This window comes from Sminthopsis crassicaudata, chromosome 5 (assembly GCF_048593235.1).
Source record: "Sminthopsis crassicaudata isolate SCR6 chromosome 5, ASM4859323v1, whole genome shotgun sequence".
Classification (NCBI taxonomy): domain Eukaryota; kingdom Metazoa; phylum Chordata; class Mammalia; order Dasyuromorphia; family Dasyuridae; genus Sminthopsis; species Sminthopsis crassicaudata.
Window position 1 is genome coordinate 292,123,021 of NC_133621.1, and position 21,960 is coordinate 292,144,980.

Genomic DNA, 21,960 nt, shown 5'->3' on the forward strand with positions numbered 1-21,960 from the left:
GTAAAATGAAAGGATTATGTTTTCTGCCTTGGTCTCTTGTTGCATCCTTCATTCTTGGTGTCTGTCTCTCCCTTTGTCTCTGTCTCTCTTGTCTCTCTGACTCTCATCACTGTGTCTTTGTTTTTGTCTCTCTCTGTCTCTCTGTCTCTTTTTCTATTTCTATTTTTCCCCTTACATTCTCATTCTTTCTGTCTCTTTCTGTCTCTCTCTCTCAGTCTCTTTCTCTCCCTTTCTCTCTGTCTCTCTGTCTCTGTCTCTCTGTCTCTGTCTCTCTGTCTCTCTGTCTCTCTCTGTCTCTCTCTCTCTCTGTCTCTGTCTCTCTCTGTCTCTCTCTCTCTGTCTCTCTCTGTCTCTCTCTCTGTCTCTCTCTCTGTCTCTCTCTCTGTCTCTCTCTCTCTCTCTCTCTCTCTCTGTCTCTGTCTCTGTCTCTCTCTCTCTCTCTCTCTCTCTCTCTTTCTCTCTCAGAGATACAGAGAGAGACATACACACAGTCTCTGTCTGTCTGTCTGTCTCTCTCTCTCGGTATCTCTCTCGCTATCTGTGTATCTCTCTCTCTCACTGTCTGTATATCTGTCTCTGTCTGCTTCTGTCTGTCACTGTGTGTGTGTCTCTCTCATCTCTTTCCTATGATGTCAGTTATTTCAAGGACTATCAGACTATTGGAGAAGCACCTAACTCTTGGCAAGTATTTTGCAGTTTATGACATGAGAGGTGCTGGGGTGGGGGTAGGGACTAGGATCTGATTGGCCCAATATTTGTCAGAAGGAGGACTTAAACCAGGCCTCCCTGGTTGTCTTTCTCTCTGATCTGTCAGCTACCAGATTATTTTCTTTAAGCACACATCTGATTGTGTTCTTTCCTTTCCTCAAGACATTTTAGTGACTCCCTTTTGCCTCAAAGATAAAACACACTCCTTAGTTTGGCCTTTAAAGCCAGACACAGCCTGGTTTTAGTCTTACTCTGCAATTCTACTGCACGGTCCCTTTCCTTAGTCAGGTTTTTGTTGTAGCAAAATCAACCTATTTATTGTCTTTATATTAAGGAACATGGCAGTGCCATTCCTGAGTTCACATCTGGTCTCAAAAACTTCCTAGCTGTGTGACCCTGGGCAACTCGCTTCATCCTAAATGCCTTAGTTTCCTCATCTGTCAAATGACCTGGAGAAGGAAGTGGCAAACTTGGCAGAGATACCAAGAAAATTCCAAATAGGGGTATGGAGAGTTGGATGCCACTGAAAAATGGCTAGACAACAAAATACTTGAAATACCATCTCCCACCTCTTTGCTTTTGTATAGGCTGTCCACTACTCCTGGAAAACATATTTTCTTTCTCCTCCCCTCTCAGTGCATTGCCACCTTTTATGGGAATTCTTTCTTGATGTCATTAGTCTTAACTACCTTCTTCCTTTTTCTCAAATTAATCTGTCTGTATTGTTCTTCAGGCATGTCCAACTCTTCTTCTATGGCTGATGAGTCCAACCATAGAGAAAGAAGAGAAAGAAAAACAGAGTTAACTAGAAACTTGAATGTCACAGTCAGCTTTGAAATGAATCTTTGGGCATCTGCCCCAGATTCCATTTTACCCAGTGTCATTATGTCATCAATGTCAATAATTCCAACAAAACTTTAGGAATAAGTTATGCATAGAATCCATCCCTATAGGAAACATCTCAGTGACTCCTTGGAGAGCTGGGGATCCACTAATTGTATTTCCTTCTTCTGCCATTTGATTTTGCTCCAGAAGGAGCAAGTCAGCACCCTCTGGATCTTTTCAGTAGCTGAAATATCCTAGGGTTCTAGCAAAATTTCACGATTGCCTAGAAAGGACTGTTTCTGTATGAACAGGTCACACCTCCTGGGGGGTTTGGAATGAGACTGTGATTCCAGGGCAAAAAACTGACCTTAAATCTCATCTTTTAGGTAGACACTGAAAACCTGGAAGGGATTTGGAATTTTGGAAAGAGCATTAAGGCATGAAATCAGGAAGCCCTAAATTCAAATTCAACTTCAGTTGGATTTATGGTCTCTTTCTCTCATCTCTCTCCTATGATGTCAGTCACATAGGGGACTATCCAACTATTGAAGAGACACCTCTCTTACTAGCTGTGTGATTTTGGGCAAGTCTGTTACCCTTTGTCTGCCTCAGTTTCTTCACCTGTAAAATAGGGATAATAATAGTAGCTACTTTCCATAATGGTTGTGAGGATAAGATGAAATAATATATATGAAACATTTTAAAAACCTGTAAGTGCTATGTAAATGCTAACTTTAGTGTTAGTGACAGCAATAGACAGTGTTGTTTAATAGATGGAATGCTGGGATTGGAGTAAAGAAGATCTGGATTCAAATCCCATGTTTGACATTTCCAAGGACAGGATCATGAGCAAAATGTTCAACATTTCCATTTGCATCAGTGTCTCCCTTTATGAAATGAGGGATATAAAATAGTATTTTTTGGGTGCTTACCACTCTGGGCTCTTTGGAGGCCCAGATAAGATAATACCTAGAAAGGGCTCTGTAAACTATAACTGTAATGATTTATTAATGGTGGTAGTACTATTATTAATGTGTGTTGGTAAGATCCTTCCCAGCCTGGTCTTATCCTGTTTCCCATTTCCTCACAGGAAGGTTATTTTTTTTAATTGTTTTTTTTTTTTTTTTGAGAGGGGGGTAGCAATTGGGGTTAAGTGACTTGCCCAGAGTCACACAATTAGTAAGTGCTTAAAGCTGGATTTAAACTGAGATCCTCTTAGATTCTCTTAGATCCTCCTGACTCCATCCATGACTGGTGTTCTATCCACTGTGCCACCTGGCTGCCCCAGGAAGGTTATTATTAAGACAGGTTTTAGAATCCCTTTTTTTACAGATGGGGGCATTGAGATCCAGAAATAAATGCAGAGCTAGAAGTGAGTCAAGGGCTATTTAGTCTAACCTCTTCATCTTACAGAAGAGGTTCACAAACTTAAAACGACTTTTCCAGGATCATACAGATAGTGAATGGCAGAGTCTGGATTTGAACTCGTACCAACTTTGGTGCCTTCCACTACAATACTCTGACTCAATGAATTCCTAGTGATATAGTGGAAAGAACATTAATTCTGGATTCAGGGAACTTGGGGTTTGAATCTCACATTTTCCATTTATCACCTGTGTACCTTGGGAAAGCCACTTCTCCATGGGCCTCAGTTCCTTTGTTTGTAAAACAAAGAGATCAGACTAGATAGTGTCTGAGTTTCCTTTCCCATAAATCACAATGACTAAAATCTGGGTCATCATTGTCATGATCATCATATAGAGCTCTTTCCACTAGAGGGCAGTGTGGTAGAACAGAATGGGAATCAGTCAATCTGTATCCTAGCTCCCAGCTCTTGGATCTCTGGGTGGATCACTTTAGCTATCTGAGATTCAGTTTCCTCATCTGTAAACTGGGGATCTGGATACTTATGAGGATCTCCCTGTCAGGGATGGTGGAGAGGATCAAACAAGAATATGGAAGCCAAGTGCTATGCAATTATCTCTTGCAATGGTAGGATTCTAGGTGCCTAGTTAGACATGGAAGGGACCCATGGATCATCGAGTATGATCTTTTTAAATAAGGAAACTGAAAGAAGTAACTTATCATAGGACCATAGATTTAGAACCGGAAAGGATCTCAGAAATCTGTCTAATCCAATTTCTTCACTTTACAACAAGAAAGGAAGGAAATAAGCATGTGCCACGAAGTAAATGCCATTATTTCCCCCATTTTATAATGGAGGAAACAGAAGCAAGCAGAGGTTGTCTTACCCAGGATCATTTAAATAGTATTTGAGGCTATATTTGAACTCAGATCTTCCTGAGTACTTTATCACTGTACTATTTTACTGACTTTATAAATGAAGAAACTGATTATTTCCATAATATTAAATCAGTAACATCTTTTCCCTCTCACATCTTACATAGCACTTTAAAAATATTCTAATCTATTCATCATAGAAAATTATGTAATATAGCCATCTGTGTTGGTCCCTAGACTGTAAGCTCATTGAGGGCAGAGATCACATCTTATTGGAACTTGCCAGCTCTGAGCACAGGAGTCTGCACACAGTAGGTGCTGTTTTGGAGTTTACTATATTTGTTTTTGCATAGCACAAAATCTTCCCTTCTTCATTTTTTCCTGCCTCGTCTTTTGGACACTCCATCCCCCATGTGTCAACTGAAATAGAAGTATTTTTCTGTTATTTTGTAAGTTCATTTTTTTTTTATCACCCTGGGACTGAGCTAAGGTGTCCTTTAAAACTTTGTGGTTTCATTGGTGTGGGCAACACCCTCACTGATAAAAATTATAACACCTCTAGAGGCTGGTAGATGGTCTTCAAGATATGTTGTGGCCACACAATCAATTTTTTCTTGGAATCAAATTGGTGAGGGGCAGCTAGGTGGCGCAGTGGATAGAGCACCAGCCCTGAAGTCAGGAGGACCCGAGTTCAAATCTGGTCTCAGACACTTAACACTTCCTAGCTGTGTGACCCTGGGCAAGTCACTTAACCCCAGCCTCAGGGAAAAAAAAAAAGGAATCAAATTGGTGATCATCTTCTTTGAATTTAGACTCATTACTCAGAAGAAAGAAATACAATCACAGAATCTCAGATTGGGAAGGGACTTCTCTGGCCATATAGTTCAATCATTACCTACCAATGAATCTCCTCTATATCATTTCTGAAAGTGGTATTTTTTGAAGCTTTCTAATAATGGGGGGAGTTAGTGGTTCCTTAGGCAGCCTTCTGAACGTCACCCCTAATGATTGTTCCTTGCTCTTTGAGCCATCATTGTTACTGTGGCTATAAAACCTGTCCCGGTCTCTGACTCTTGAATTACTGTGGTCCACTCTTCTGACCTTTTGAAACTCTCAAAGTTAGTATGATCTTTGTGGTTATGATTGTTTAGTCATTTCAGTTATGTGTGACTCATGACCCCATTTGGGGTTTTCTTGGCAGAGATAGTGGAATGGTTCTCCATTTCTTTCTTCAGCTCATTTTACGGCTGATGAAACTGAGACAAACAGGGTGAAATTTCTTGCCCAGGGTCACACAGCTAGTAATATCTGAGGCCAGATTTGAACTCAGATGAGTTTTCTTGACTCCAGGTCAGTCATTTTATCCACTATGGCGCCACCTAGCTGCCCCTTTGGTAAGATTTAAGGAGTCCTGAATGAAGCTGAAAAAGATTCAAGTTAAAGAAATTGTAGTTTAGGGTTACTTGAGGGAGCCAGCTACTAAATGTGGAGCAGGTAGGTGGTAAGTGGACAAAGCATTGTACCAGGATTCAGGAAGACCTGAGTTCAAATCTTTCTTCCAACACTCACTGACTCTGGGATCCTGGGCAAATCACTTAACCTCTGCTTGCCTCAGTTTCCTCACCTGTAAAATGGGGATAATAATAGCACCTACCTTCCAAGGGGAAAGTGAGACAGATGACCTTGCCCAGCCTTCCTTCACTTAAATTCAATTCACTTTCATGTCATGGCATCCCCTCCTTGATGTCATAGTCCTCTTTAAGAACGAAGGACAAACAACAACAAAATAGTATATGTGTATAATATATGTGCACACATATATAGGTATTTATAGAGATGTATACTCATATACATGTGTATATCGAGAAAGAGCTATCAATCTGTCAATCCTTTCTGTGTCCAGGCCGGGTGAGGTTTCCCGTGTGCATATATATGCATTATGATATATAAATATGTATACCACACATGATTTACACATATGCATATATATACAACGCAATCTATACATAAAACTATAATTTACATGATTTACACATATGCATATATATACAATGCAATCTATACATAAAACTATAATTTACATGATGTACACATCTGCATATATATACAACACAATCTATACATAAAACTATAATTTACATGATGTACACATCTGCATATATATACAACGCAATCTATACAGAAAACTATAATTTACATGATGTACACATCTGCATATATATACAACGCAATCTATACAGAAAACTATAATTTACATGATGTACACATCTGCATATATATACAACGCAATCTATACAGAAAACTATAATTTACATGATGTACACATCTGCATATATATACAACGCAATCTATACAGAAAACTATAATTTACATGATGTACACATCTGCATATATATACAACGCAATCTATACATAAAACTATAATTTACATGATGTACACATCTGCATATATATACAACGCAATCTATACATAAAACTATAATTTACATGATGTACACATCTGCATATATTTACAACGCAATCTATACATAAAACTATAATTTACATGATGTACACATCTGCATATATATACAACGCAATCTATACATAAAACTATAATTTACATGATGTACACATCTGCATATATATACAACGCAATCTATACATAAAACTATAATTTACATGATGTACACATCTGCATATATATACAACGCAATCTATACATAAAACTATAACTTACATGATGTACACATCTGCATATATATACAACGCAATCTATACATAAAACTATAATTTACATGATTTACACATCTGCATATATATACAACGCAATCTATACATAAAACTATAATTTACATGATTTACACATCTGCATATATATACAACGCAATCTACACCTAAAACTATAATTTACATGATTTACACATCTGCATATATATACAACGCAATCTACACCTAAAACTATAACTTACATGATTTACACATATGCATATATATACAACGCAATCTACACCTAAAACTATAACTTACATGATTTACACATATGCATATATATACAACGCAATCTATACCTAAAACTATAATTTACATGATTTACACATATGCATATATATACAATGCAATCTATACATAAAACTATAATTTACATGATTTACACATATGCATATATATACAACACAATCTATACATAAAACTATAATTTATATATGCATGTATATACAACGTATATAATTTATCTGGGTATATGTTTTTCTGTGTACATGTTTACCCCTTATAGAATGTAAGCTCCTTGAGGTCAGACACTATTCCTCTGTATCTATATTCCCAGTACTTGGCACAAAGTAGGCACTAAATATATGCTAGTTGAATTTCACTAGAAAGATCTTATCCTATCCTAGTGGCTGTGGGCATTTGTAGAAGAACAGAATCCCTAGTTTCAGTTTGGGGACAGAGAGGACAGATGATTTAAAGGTAGTAGAATCAGCAGTATCAGACCTTAAATTATATTTTGAGGTAAGATCATTGTTGAAGTATAATAAGGATAATTTCAATTATTTTAAATTAAAATTTTCTTGTATAAATAAAATCTATGTAGCCAAGAATAGAAGGAATGCAGAAAACTGGGGGGAAAACTTCCATAGACAATCTTTCAGATGAGATGTGATGAACTATTGCTGCAGTATAAAAAATGATCAACTAGTCAATTTAGAAAAACATGGAAAGACTTGGACTAATGAAGGAAGATGCTATTTACCTTCAGAGAAACCGATGATGGATAGAAATAAGGTCTGGTCTCACACATATGTCTATGAGGGTATTTGTGTTTGTTGATAGATATCTATATGTGTACATACACACGTGTATGTATGTGTACATGTATGTCTGATTACATACATGCACACATACTTAATTGTAGCCTCCTTTAGGGGGGTGGTAGGGAATAAAGTAAAAACTGCACAGTAGAGAACAAAAGAAAATCAACAAGGAGGCAAAAAAGCAAAAAAGCTAGGCAGCTTTGAAAACAATCTGTAGTATTTAATATATAGTAATAAGTATACTAATAATATAATTATACTAAATATAGTTAAACTATATTTATTTATAGTTCCAAAATGGAAATTTATTATTTTATATCGAATCCTCTCCAGTTGTCTGCCATGTTTCAGGCATTTTTTTTTCTTTTTTTCATTTTGTATTAAGTTTGAAATTAAAAAAAAAAAAATTACCAAAATAGAGGAAAGAGTTCTAGAGTTTGATTCAGGAGATGATGAAAGTACCTGAATGAAATTAGGGCTAATTGAGGTCTAGTGGCAGGTTCAGGGTACAGGGAGTCAAATAGAGCTCTCCTGCAACCCCTTTGGATTCAGCGCAAGGATACAGAATTAAATGAGATCTAGGAGTGGCGCAAGAGTCCCCTGTAAAGGAATTTACAGACCCCAAAACCTAGATTAATAAAAGAGGTTTATTTGGGGTTTGGAAGTAAGGGTAAAGGTAGAAAGATGCCAAGGCCAGGCTGGCGCTGGGCGGACAGGAACCCTGACATGGCTGGCATAAGGATGCCATGTTTGGGGCTTCTGCAAAGAGTGGACTCCAGTTTCCCTCTTTTATAATGGGGGGCTTTTGGAGAAAGGGCCCATGGGTAAAGTCCCATGTTGGCTCCTGGCTGGTTTTGGCCAGGGTTAGAATTGAATAGAATTCAATGGGTTTTTAGATAAGGAACTGTTTGTGCTTGGGGTGGGGGTTGGGAAACCTGAGCAGATCTTTAGAGTTGGGGCTGGGACAGTCCAAGTTAGCTCAGATCCGGTGGGGGCTGGGAAAGCCCGGATATTTCCCATTGGGATTCATGGGGACTGGGAATTAGAAAGAAATCTTTCACCCATATCAGAGAGAGTTAGAATTAGAGTCCCACCTCTGACACATACTAGTTGCTTGACTTTCTAAGAATCAGAAAACCTTTCCAGGATAGTTTTCTTATCTGTAAAATGAGCCATATAATAATTCCATTTAAAATCTTATGGGATCCTAGCTCTAGGGCTGGAAGATATCTGGGGTGGGATGGGGCTACCCCTACCCTGTCATGCTCCAGATGGAGAAGTCAAGACTCAGAGAAATTAAATGACTTTGCTAAAATCAGGTGGGTACATCCAAGATTTAAATTCAGATCTTGGAACTTCAAATTTATCATTCTCTCCTCTACACTAGACTGTCTTCTGAAAGCACTAGATAGATATGACTTGTGGTTATTACTCTTGTATAATCTTTAAATAAAGGATAAATAATCATTGAGTAAAATACATTATTAAATATCCTGGGCTTATTGCACAAATCAGGAGTAATGTGAACAACAGGAATAGAGAAGGCCAGGTGAGAAAACTTCTCCCAATGCAGGCTGACATCTTTTCTACAACTAAATACTATTAATTGAATTTCCTTTCAGGGAAAGGCCTTTTCTATTTTGCTTTCTGATATTTTCCCCTTGGAATTCTCAAGTTGGCCCCCATTATTTTATATTTACAGCCCCCACGAGTGAACCATATGACCCAGATCTTTCCTGGCCTCATATTTCCATGTATTTATTAAGCTTTACCTCCCTTTGCCATTGCTCTTTTCAATAAAGGACTTGAATTTGGAAAGTTCCCTCTCTGAAGCCTGTTTGTTCTTTCCCTGAGGTTAAGCACAGCCTGTTCCCTTTATGGTATTAAACTTGTGGTTAGGGTCTATTTTCTAGGTATGGTGTTCCTGGAGGAATCCAGGTGCTATATCTCCATTAAACATCTGGGAGGACAAGCAGTGGGTGGAAACAGTTTCTCTTGGCACTGTATAGAAGGGTGTATTTTCACTAATTGGTGAAGGGCTGGCAGGAAAAGACTTGGACCAAAGAAGTGGATAATTCTTCGATGATCCATGGAAAGTGACTTTCCTTCCTTGGCCACTGCCTTCTTAAATAGCTTTATGAGTGCTGTGGGTTCAGCTACGGAAGTGTGGTTCGGGATCAGTCTGCTGGATAAAAGGCTCTTGGCAGACTCACTGGTGTTCAGAACTTTCTTCCTTTCTGTCCATTTTTCATTATTTATAGAATTTCTGAGCTGAAAAGGATCTTGGGGGCCTAATAGGTCCAAATTTTACCTGAACTAGAATTAAGTCCCCTTGAATAGAAACAACATCATGACAAGGGATTAAAGTCTCTTCTTGAAGACTTTCAGAGAGAGACTCTCACCATTCTTCCCTGGTACAATTTAGATTGTTAGGGAAACTTTTCAGGACCTGGAGACAATAACTCCATCCTTCTTTCAAAAGCAGCCTGGAGGGGAATGAGGATATGGTTAGTCTGGCCATTGTCCTCAAAATGGGAGGAATGAGAGAGAAATAGAGGAGACTTACAGGATATCTAGATCTACCATCTTGTTTTACAGATGAGTAAACTGAGACTCAGAGAGGTTAGGGGACAAGAAGCAACCACAGGAAATGGAATTTGAATCAAGATGTCCCCAATCCCAAGACAAACATTCGATCGGGATGGAGATAGACTAGAAAATGGTTGGTTGTAGGCATTCAGAAAAGGGGGGAAAAGCAGGAAAAGTAGAGCTTGCTTCATTTTGCAGAAGTCTTAGGATCATAGAGGCAGAAGTCCATGCCCCTCTTTTTTTTTTTTACAGAGATAGAAACTGAGGCACGGGGCATTCAAAGGTTTATGGGATTTAAAACTGGAGGGGATCTCAAACCTTTCTAATTTTACAGATGAGGAAATTGAGGCACAGAATATCTTAGGATAATCAATATAGGTGGATAAAGTGAAGTTTACGTTAAGAGAAGTGGTAAGTCCTTAATTGCTTGTCAACTTGATATGACCCACTGTATGTTGTAGTTCCCTGGAGAGACAAGCAGAAAATGCTTCTATTGACTTCTGAGAAACACTCCAAAATATTTGCAGAAATTGGTGCTCTTTGGGCAGTTGGACTATTGCTGAAGAGAGAAAAGGCTGGGGAAGGAAAGAATGAAGGTTCCCCAGGAAGATTAAATGATGATCAATTTATGAACAATGAGATGATTCAGGCCAGTTCCAATGGTCTTGTGATGAAGAGGACAGTGGGAACTGAATGTGGACCACAACATGGTGTTTTTATTCTTTTTGTTGTTTGCTTGCATTTTGTTTTCTTTCTCATTTTTTTTCTTTTTGATCTGTTTTATTTTTTTTTTGTGAAGCACGATATTTCTGGAAATATATAGAGGAATTGCACATGTTTAACATATATTGATCACTTGCTGTCTAGGGAGGGAGTGGGGGAAGGGAGGGAAAATGAGAACACAAGGCTTTGTAAGGATGAATGTTGAAAATTATCCATGTATATATTTTGAAAATAAAAAGCTTTAATTAAAAAACAAACAAAATAAGAATGAAGATTCCTTATGGTTTTAAAATCTGGATTTGAACACAGGTCTCTAAAGTCCAGAACTCTATCTCTCTCCCATGCTGCCTTTCTTTAAAGGCACTTTTATATTTGCAAAGTGCTCTTTTCATTGCAGTTTTTGTGACAAATGGTTCAGGTGTTATTCCCATTTTGCAGGTGAGAAGACTGAAGTGCAAATTAGGTGATTTAACCCACAGTCACATAATACATGTGGGAGCTTGAATTTAAATCCAAAGCATAGGATTGTAGATCTAGAAAGGGTCTGCAAGAGGGTATTTTAGCCAATTCCCTCATTCCCTGAGGATGTCATTTCTTACTTCTTCTTGGGCTGGGTCCCATCATCACACAGTCATATAAAGCTTTCCTCTCCTTACTTGAGGAATAGGTCGTTTCTATTCTTAGAAACACAGGTGATTAGCATCCCAGAAGGGATTTGAAGCCTGTGCTTTTCTCAGTAGAGGAAGCTGCCTCTTAGGTTGACAAATGTTCTTTAAAAATTTTTCCACTTGGGGGAGGGAATTGTGGGAAGAAAATGGAAAAAGACACTAAACTACGGGGCTTTCCCAAATAAAATATGCCTCAAAGTGAATTTTAGAGATAATTAAATGTCAGGATAAAGAAGTTATCCAATCTAATATAATTTCAGAGGATTTAGGAGAGCTATGACTTCAGGATGGGGCCTAATTGAAGTGCAGATACTTGAGAGCAGATGAGCCACGTGGACAAATAAGCCCTGGGGCAGCTGGGAAGGTTTTGTAAAGCCATAGTGTTGGGCCCATAGAGAAAAATGTTGGACCTCTCTCTGCTGGTGCTGGACAGAGATCCAGACACTGATCAGACAGCCCCAGACTGTGGAAAGAGCGAGCATGAGCCCTGTGTGTACTTCCAGAGAGGGGGAGCCTGCTGTAGTCTAGGTCACTCCCAGGACAATGGAATCCTTGGTTTTGTTTCCGGGGCAGAAGGGTGAGCTGATACTTGTGGCAGTTGCTTCAGCACAAAAAAAAAAAAAAAAAAAAAAAAAAAAAAAGAAAGAAAAAAAAAGAAAAACATAAAATTGTTATGAGCCAAAAGCAGTTTAAAAAACTTTAAAAATCAAAGAGAAACTGAGGAAAGATTGAGAAAAAAAGAGTAATGTAAGAAAATCAAGAGAATTATAAAAAGAAAACCAACCTATTGGAAAAAAGAGATTCAAAAGAGATCAATTGGGTAAGAGGAAGCTAATGATTTCATAAGTCATCAAAAAATTATAAAATCAAAAGAATGAAAAAAAGAGAATGTGAAATATCTCATTAGAAAAACAACTGACCTGAAAAACAGATTGAAGAAAGATAATAGAAAAGTTGTTGGACTGTCTGAAAGTTATTATGAGACAAGATTGTAGGTACCGCACTTTAAGAAATTATTAAAGAAAATTGCCCTGAATTGCTCCCTAGAACTAGAGGTAAAATAGAAATTGAAAAAAAAAAAATCCATTGCTATCTAAAAGAGTTCCTAAAATGAAAACTCACAGGAACATTATAGCTAAGTTTCAAAACTCTCAGGTCAAAGAGGAAAATATCACAAAGAAATAAGCTAAATATTGTGGAGCTACAGTCAAAATAAGACAAGATTTAGTAGTTTCTACATTAAAACACCAAAGAGCACGGGATACAATATTCCAAAGAGGAAAGCTGGTTTTGAAATCAAGAATAACGTATCCAGCAAAACTGAATATATTCCTGGAAGGGAAAAATGGATATTTAATGAATTAAGGGACTTTCATGTATACTTGAAGAAAAGACCAGAACTGAGCAGAACATTCAACTTACAAGAATCAGAAGGTAAATATAAGAGATTAATTATATGATATTTAATAAGGTCATACTGTTTATTTTTATATGGGAAAATGTTATCTTAAGAACATTATTAATATTGATTCAAAAATCCTAAATTAAATACTATTTAGGAGCCTACAACAATAGTTCTGGAAGATTATATACATTGTGACTGACTAGGTTTTAAGCCAAAGGGAGTTAGATGGTTTTGTGGATACAGTGCTGGTCCTGGAGTTGAAAGATCTGAGTTCAAATTTGGCCTCAGACGCTTACTAACTGTGTGACCCTGGACAAACCACTTAATTCTATTTGCCTTAATCCTTTAGAAAAGGAAATGGCAAACCACTTCAGTATTTTTATCAAGAAAAACTCATGGACAGTATTGGTGTGCAGTGGTCCATAAGGTAGACCCAACCAGCAAACAACAAAAACCAAAGGGATTTATGTTTGTTAATGCAAGGTTGGTTCAATATAAAGAAATCTATGAACATAATTGATTTTCTCCATAACAAAAGTAACAAAAAGGAGGTGGGGCAGCAGGGAGGTTAAGTAATAGTAAATCAAGTTAACCAATAAAAATAAAGTAGAAGAGTAAAGCAACATAATAACAATGATCAGGATTAGAATTTATTGGGAAAAAAATAGGAATAGTAATCATTGATCTTAGACAAAGTCAAATTTTAAAAAGATTCAATCAAGAAAGAAATCTATATTATGTCAGCCATATTAATGGTCTTAGATATACGTGTATAAGCATATATTTATGTGTATGTATAAATGTAGGTATACATATCTATATATGTATATTTGTATACATATATGGATGTATGTGTATATATATATATGTATATACATACATATATATACACACATATAAAATATAAATATATCATACTTAACTGCAACCTGCTTTGGGGGGGGAGAAAGGGGGAAAAGTAAAGTAAAAATTACAGAGCAAGGGGGAAAAGTAAAGTAAAAATTACAGAGCAGAGAACAAAAAAAAATCTACAAGGAAACAAAAAAAAAAGGAGGAAGAGTTGTGAATACAATGTCTTCTATTATATATGCTTTCTGGAAATGGAAATTTATTGTTACATATTTTGAATCCTTCTCAATATTCTGTTGGCATGTAACAATGGTTTTTTTTCTTTTTCTGTCTTTATTTTTCTATTTTGTTTTTTCTTATTTTGTATTTAAGTTTTAAATAAGTACATTAAAATTTTTAAAAAAAGTTTTAATGGCTGAAAAAATAGAATAGCTTAAAATTTCACTAAGATTTTTGGCACATTTTATATAAACATAAGCTCTGAATGAGCAAAATGGGAAAAAGTTTGGGACCATAATTGATAGTAAGTATCCAAAAGATAGTCCAACTCTGGGGTTCAAACCTGCCTCTGATACGTAACATTAGTGAACTTGGGCAAGTCATTTAACCCTGTGGACCTCATTTTTCTCTTCGGTAAGGTGTAATGGACTAGATGGCTTTTGTGTAATGTGTAGGAATCTATCTGCATTTTAGTTTTGATTTTAGTTTGATATCACTAGTATAGATGATCTCTAAGGATCCTTCTATATGAAAAATAAAAATTCAACTTAAGTGAGCACTTACTAAGTGCTTATTGTGTGCAAAGCACTGTGCTTAGCAGTCTGGATGGAAGATTAAAAAAGGAAGCAATGTAGGTCCTTAAGGTGCTTACATTCCAATGGGTATAATTGATAATATACATAGATAATGCAAAAAAAAAAAATGCAGGGGAAAAAAACGTAGCTACAAAGTCCCTGTCCAAGGTCACAGCAACTTGTTTAGAGATTTGCTTAGTTAGTAGACTAGTATTTATAGACTGCTCCCACTGGGACCATCTGTGAGCTCCTGGAAAACATTTGGGGATTTGATGGGGCTTCTAGGAAGCTTATCCCAAAAGTAGGGAAAATAAGGCCAGCACAGGGGAATAAATTGCCAACATTCTCCAGTGATTAGTCCTTATGTTTGTAGAATAATACTTGGCATTAAAATGTACTAATTAGGATCAGTGGAGAAGACCATAAAGAAAGAGAAATCTTGAAACATGGAGGGTATTTGGCAGGTATATGTGGATTGGGGGATGGAGGGACAGGAAGAAGAAAGAGGAGAGAGAATTCCCATTGTTTTTGAATAGCAGTAGCATTAATGAATTCTCCTGATCATCTCCATATTTTCCGACAGCAATAAATCCGCCTATATTCTTTGAATTTTGGCTCTTCCATCATTATCCTATACTTTCACATTCTGACTCTTCACTCCTCCCTATCCCACTGAGACAAGTCCCATCTCTTTGGCCTAGGAGTTCCAGTTGAATGACAGCTACCATATTGGATCCCATATGTGCAGTTCCTCCAAAATGTTATTTCTGATTTTTTCAGAGACAAAGTGTGACACCATCTTGCTTGGGTTCACTTCTATTTTTTTCTTGTGTGCACATTTTTAATGCTTGCTTCTGGCTATGGTTTTTCATGTGGTTTCCTACCCATTTTCTCCAATCTCTAATTGCTCTACCAGGACTGGGTTTGTGCTGCTGGCCAGAGAAGCCTCCTCTTTTTCCTCATATTCCCAGCTTTCCCAAAGGACCATCCCTAATCCAACAAAGTCTCTAATGCCTTGCAAAATTGAAATTCTTCTGTTTATACGAACTCCTCCATTCAAGGTTTCAGGGGCCATTATCTTGCTGGAGTTCCATTTCCTACTCTTGTTCTTGGACTGGGGCCAGTCATCACACATTCATATGAAACCCTGCCTTTTCTCACGTGAGGCAGGGGCTGTTTCCATTCATGGAAAATGCATTTGATACAAGGATGCCTAGGTTTGGGGCAGGTAACCCCTGGGTTCCTTCCTCCTCTGAGACAAATGAGTAGGCTTCAATTCTAGCAATCATAATGATGAGAACAAGGCAAGATGGTGCACCTTTCAGCCCTCACAGTGATTATTCTTTGTAAATCATAGACTGTTAGTTCAGGCCCAGGTCAAGAGCAGTGGAGGGACATTCTGATAGCTATTTATTCAGCTTTGATGTCAGAAAGGGCAAGCAGATTCTCCTTAGGCTTTCCTGCCAAGTTCCAATAATTATCACTCTTGCTTTCCTGAGGAGAGCATAGAATATAGGCTTAAAAAACAGGGGATTGTATCCTAGCCCTGAAACTTATAACCCCTATGATTTCTATAAAGTGATCTGCTCTTCATCTCACTTTCCTTGTCTCTAAAATGAAGATGAACTAAATAATCTCTAGAGTCTTTTCCAGTTCTAATATTCTATACTTTTTTTTGATAGGAATCAGCATGATTTTTTAAAAAAATGTATTTTATTGATGTATATTGTTTATATGTTGCCTGTGTTTTCCCACACCTCTCTCCTTCCTCATCCCAGGGCTATCCTGTATAACAAAGAAGGGTTGTTTTTTTAAGAAAAGGCATGTAGTTGGGGAAAATTAAAATATTAAATTAAAAAAAGAAAAAAAGTATCATAAAAATAAGTCAGTAAAACCGATCAATATATCAAAAACAATCTGCTAATATTTGTAGTGTTTCATATCCAAGGTTAGCCCACTAATATTCTGTGCTTCTATAATATAAATTAATATATTTTAAAAATACATTTTTATTTATATATTTTGGATTTTTCCATGCCCCTTTCCCTCCCCCTTTCCCTCCCCCTTTCCAGGGATATCCCTTATAATGAAATTTTTTTAATGACATGCCATTGGGGGAAATATTAAATTTTTAAAAAACCATAGAAAATAAAACACTCTTTCTTTCTTTCTTTCTTTCTTTCTTTCTTTCTTTCTTTCTTTCTTTCTTTCTTTCTTTCTTTCTTTCTTTCTTTCTTTCTTTCTTTCTTTCTTTCTTTCTTTCTTTCTTTCTTTCTTTCTCTTTCTTTCTTTCTTTCTCTCTCTCTCTCTTTCTTTCTTTCTTTCTTTCTTTCTTTCTTTCTTTCTTTCTCTTTCTTTCTTTCTTTCTCTCTCTCTCTCTTTCTTTCTTTCTCTTCTTTCTTTCTTTCTTTCTTTCTTTCTTTCTTTCTTTCTTTCTTTCTTTCTTTCTTTCTTTCTTTCTTTCTCTCTTTCTCTCTTTCTCTCTTTCTCTCTTTCTCTCTTTCTCTCTTTCTCTCTTTCTCTCTTTCTCTCTTTCTCTCTTTCTCTCTTTCTCTCTTTCTCTCTTTCTCTCTTTCTCTCTTTCTTTCTTTCTCTCTTCCTTTCTTACCTAAAATATATACAGTGTTCCACAGTCAAGGTAGACCTCCTATCTCTGCAAAAGAATAGAGGAGGAAAGGGGAAGAATCTTTTCAGAAATCTTTTTTTGGGGCCAAGCTTAGTCTTTGTAATTTGGCAACTTGCATTTTAAATAGGTTTGTGGTTTTTCATTCACATTGCTGTAGACATTTCATATGTTGTTTTCTTGTCCCCACTTATATCACTCTGCATCAGTTCCTGTAAATTATCACATGTTCTTCGTATTTGAGATTTCTTACACTGCGGTAATATTTTAATACTTTCACCTACAAATCTGCTTCATTGCTCCCCAATTGATGAGCATTTGCTTTGTTTCCAATTCTTTGCTACCACAAAAAGGATTGCTGAAAATATTTGTGAGGCATTTATTTTTAATCAATGACTTGTCTGGAGGTATTTGCCGACTAGTGGAATCTCTGGGTCAAAAGATAGAAATGATTTAGCATCTTATTTGTGTAATTTCATATTTCCATCATCTAAATTGTTATATTTCTCTTGATTTTATATCTTAAGCAACCTAAAAAGGTTATTGTATGTAACAGGCAAGTTTTATTTTACAAATGTTACACATCTTATCCTTTGTATCATAGACAATTAAAATTTATATTTGGTTGTATATCAAGGTGCCTACAAGAGGTAGCCAGGTGGAAAAGTGGATAAGAGTTTTGGGCTTAGTCCTTAGCCTCAAAGGAAATAAATTTATTATAACTCTATTGGTTTTGTGACTGTATTTCCAGCAGCTAGCATATAGTAGGTGCTTAATAAGTGTTGATTGAGTTCAACTGATTCATAGTAAGTCCCCGCTGGTGTTTCTGATGAAAGAATTAGTAAATATTCATTTAGGGAGGCTGTAAAGGAAGAAAACAAGGTACAGATACGTTTTGATAAGGAAAGAAGGGAAGAAACAGGTCTGAAGCATCAGACATTGTTTTGGAACCTAGGTCTGACTATGGGAGAAGGGAGGGAAGACACTGGAAATTGGTTAACATACAATAAGAGAAGAAAGGAAGTGGGTAAAGATTTCTTAATTTCCACTGTCAAGTGAGTCAGATAGGAAGAAATATGACTACCTGGGTAACCAATTCTTAAAATGTCTTTTCTTCCCTCTATCCCTGTTTTCATCTCTGTCTTCTCTTTGTCTCCCACCCCCCTCTCCCTTCTTTTTCTCCCTCCCTCTCTCCTTTTCTCCTTCATTCCCTCTCTTTTTTCCTCCCCCTCTTCCTCCTTCCTCTCCCTCTCTCTTCCATCCCTTCCTCTCTCTTCCATCCCTTTTACTCCCTCCATTTCTCTGTTTCTTCCTGTCCCTCTGCCTGTGTTTCTTCTTGTCTCTCTTTTCCTTCAAGATTATGGGAAAGAGTGACTTTGGAGTAACAAAAGGGGGTCAGAGTTTGTCAGCATTTTTTCAGCACTATGATGTGGCAGAGGATGCTCTGATTCTGATCCCTAGCACTGATAATTTCAGTTTTATGAGCAGGAATATTTAGTGTTGTAAGTAGAAGATCAGGGTTTAAATCCCTACCTCAGGAGAGTAAGCATCATGTGACCTTGGACAAGTGACCTTTTTTGGACCTCAGTTTACTTATCTGTTAAATGAAGAGTGTGGATTAAATGATCTTTCAAGTCTGTCCTGGGTCTAAATTGATGATTCTATAATTGAGGTTCAGCCCTGGTTTTGTTAGTGTCCATCTGTATGACTTCAGGCAAGACCTTGCCTTCCTGGGTCTTAGTTTTCTTGGCTACAAAAGGCCAGGGTGGTGTGGGGCTAGATGGTTTCTGCAGTCCCTTCCAGTTATAGATCTCTGATCTATGCTTCCTCTCATTTGTTCTTTTCCTTCTCCTTTCCACACCCCCTGTTTTTCCTTGTAATGATAATTGAAACCAAACAGAGCATCAGAAAGCAGCCCTGGCAAGTATCAAGAAGAAGATACAGTGAGATGAGAGGCATTTGGGTTTTGACATCAGATTTATTTTTCTTTGGGTGATTACTACATGCCCTCTTCACCAAGTCTCAAGCACGAGAATTGTGGCTCCCAAAGTACATAGGGTGATTCCTTGAAATAGTAATTAAGCCCTAGATCCTAACAAAATTAGAAACTATAATTAGCCCCATCAAACTGAAAGATCTCTAAGCAGCCATGCTGAATATACAGATCTAGGTATCACAGATTACAGATGTAAGACTAAAAGGGATCTTAGAGGTCATCGAGTCCAAGCCCTTCATTCTACAGACAAGGAAACTGAGGTTCAAAGAGGAGAAATGATTTTATAGGCTCTGTGATCATAGATCTAGAGCTTGACAGGACTTCAGAGACTATCTAATCCAACTTTCATATTTTACAAAGGGGGAATATGAGATATAGAATATAATTTTCCTGGTCAAATAGATAAAATAATAAATATGTAGGGATAAAAGAGATCCCGGACTGTTTTCATAGATAGAAAAATTGACTCAGAAGGAGGCAAACTGACTTTTCAAGGTTACATAAGTGCTCATAATAAAAATGCTTTAAGAAAACTCCGAGACTTAAATTTGTTCTTAATGATGAATTCATGGATGAGTTTGGCCAAAGTTAATAGTGCGGGTATTTATGTATGTGCTATGTCTGTGACTTAAATTATTGTTTGTACCATCAGACTAAAGAAATGAAATAGCCCTAATAGGGCTGTGAAGTCTTGAGGAGGGGAGTGGTAATCCCACAGTGATGAGGATGATCCAGAAGGAGAAGGGACTCTCAAGGTCATCGAAACCAATCCCCTGGTTTCAAAGATAAAATAACTGAGGCCCAAAGATGGAGGGCTTATATATAGTGTTTTCTAAGCTCTTATAGCTCAAGAGGAAATTCATTCCTATACTTTTTTTTTTTTTTTTTTTTTTTTTTTTAGGGAAAGGCTGGATCTGATTTCCTATCCCACCCCCTCACTTTTTTTGGACCAGATCCTCCACTTCATCAGTGTAGAAAACAGCAGCTGAAGAAACCTCTTCTACAAATGCAAATTAGTCCCTTCTCTGCAACTGTAGTCTTGAAGAGCCATTTTTATACCATAGAGAGGCTTCCATGAACTCAACTGGATCCATGAACTCATCATTTTGAGTCTCCTCCAGTGATACAAATCAAGACCCATTGTTGCTTGTCTATGATCTAGGACTCATCCATGTCCTGCCATAAATTCTCCAGAAGGATTCATTTAATGAGTGCGCTCTCTCTTCCTCCTTCCCCACCTCTCTCTCCCTCCTTCCTTACCTCTCCCCCTTTTTCCCTCTCCCCTTCATTCACTCCCTCCTTTCCTCTCCCTTTTTCTCTCTTCTACTCTCTCCCTTCCCCCCTCTTCCCCTTCTCTCTCCCCTCCTTTATCCTCCTTCTCTCGGTCTCCTTCCTCCTCCTCTCCTTCTTCTTCCTCTGCACTGTCTCTGTCTCTCTCCCTTCCCTCCTCTTTCTCTCCTTTCTCTCTCCTTTTCTTCCTTCCCTCCCTTTCTCCCTCCCTCCCTCCTGTATTTCTGAGAAATAGGATGTTAAGTCAATCATACTTGGCTCTCCCCATTGAATGCCAGAGACTAATGACCAATCTACCTTCTCTTTCTCTCACACACAAAGTTATACAAGAACTCACTTTATAAATCAGTACAATAGAAAACTATGACCCACAGTCTCAGTTTATCTTTTCCCTGGAAGTGCTGGGTTACTAAACCAGCTCTCTTTATACAATTCCCAAACCTCCTAATAGATGAGCTAAAAACCTTTGAATAGTGTGAAACTCTGCTGTATTTGTTGAAAGGAATGCAGTTTACTTTACCTTTAGCATCAGGTTTCTTATTAAACTTTCAGCCAGTTAGGTTAAAAAAAACCACAAAACTATTTCTGGGAAGAAAAATGAAACTTAATTCCCTGCCCCTTTGCAATGCTGAATAATTTTTATGCTGAATTAGATAACTACTCTAAAGAAACTTTGAATAGACATAAAATGCATTTTGTAAAGATATTTTCTAAAATGCTTTTAGAACCAATCTATTGATCTCTCTCTCTCTCTCTGTCTCTCTCTCTATCTGTCTCTCTCTGTCTCTCTGTCTCTCTTTCTCTCTGTCTCTCTGTCTCTCTCTCTCTCTCTCTCTCTCTCTCTATATATATATATATATATATATGTGTGTGTGTGTGTGTGTGTGTGTGTGTGTGTATATATGGATATGTATATGTAAGTATGCATGTATTCATCTGCCTATTTGTCTTTCTGGGTATATGTATGTATGTATCCATCTGCCTGTCTGTGTATATGTGTGTGTGTGTGTATCCATCTGCCAATCTGTGTGTACATATGTATATATATATATATATATATATATATATATATGTATCTACTTATCGGTCTCTGTGTATGTACGTATATATTTTTCATCTATTTGTTTCTGTATGTACATGTGTCTTTCTATGTATATATGTATATAGTCATCTACTTGTCTGTCTCTGTATGTATATATCTGTCTATTTCTGTGTACATATGTATACATATGTATGTATATATGTGTTAATCTACTTACCTGTCTCTGTGTATATGTATATGTAAGCCTATATGTCTACATCTGCCTATCTGTGGGTATGTATCCATCTGTTTATCTATCTGAGTATCTATTTGTCTGTCTAAAACATCCAAATCAATCATTGGTTGAATCATGTTACTCTTTATAAGTGGTGGTTATTACTCAGATTAACTGACTCTACATTTTTCTTGATAAT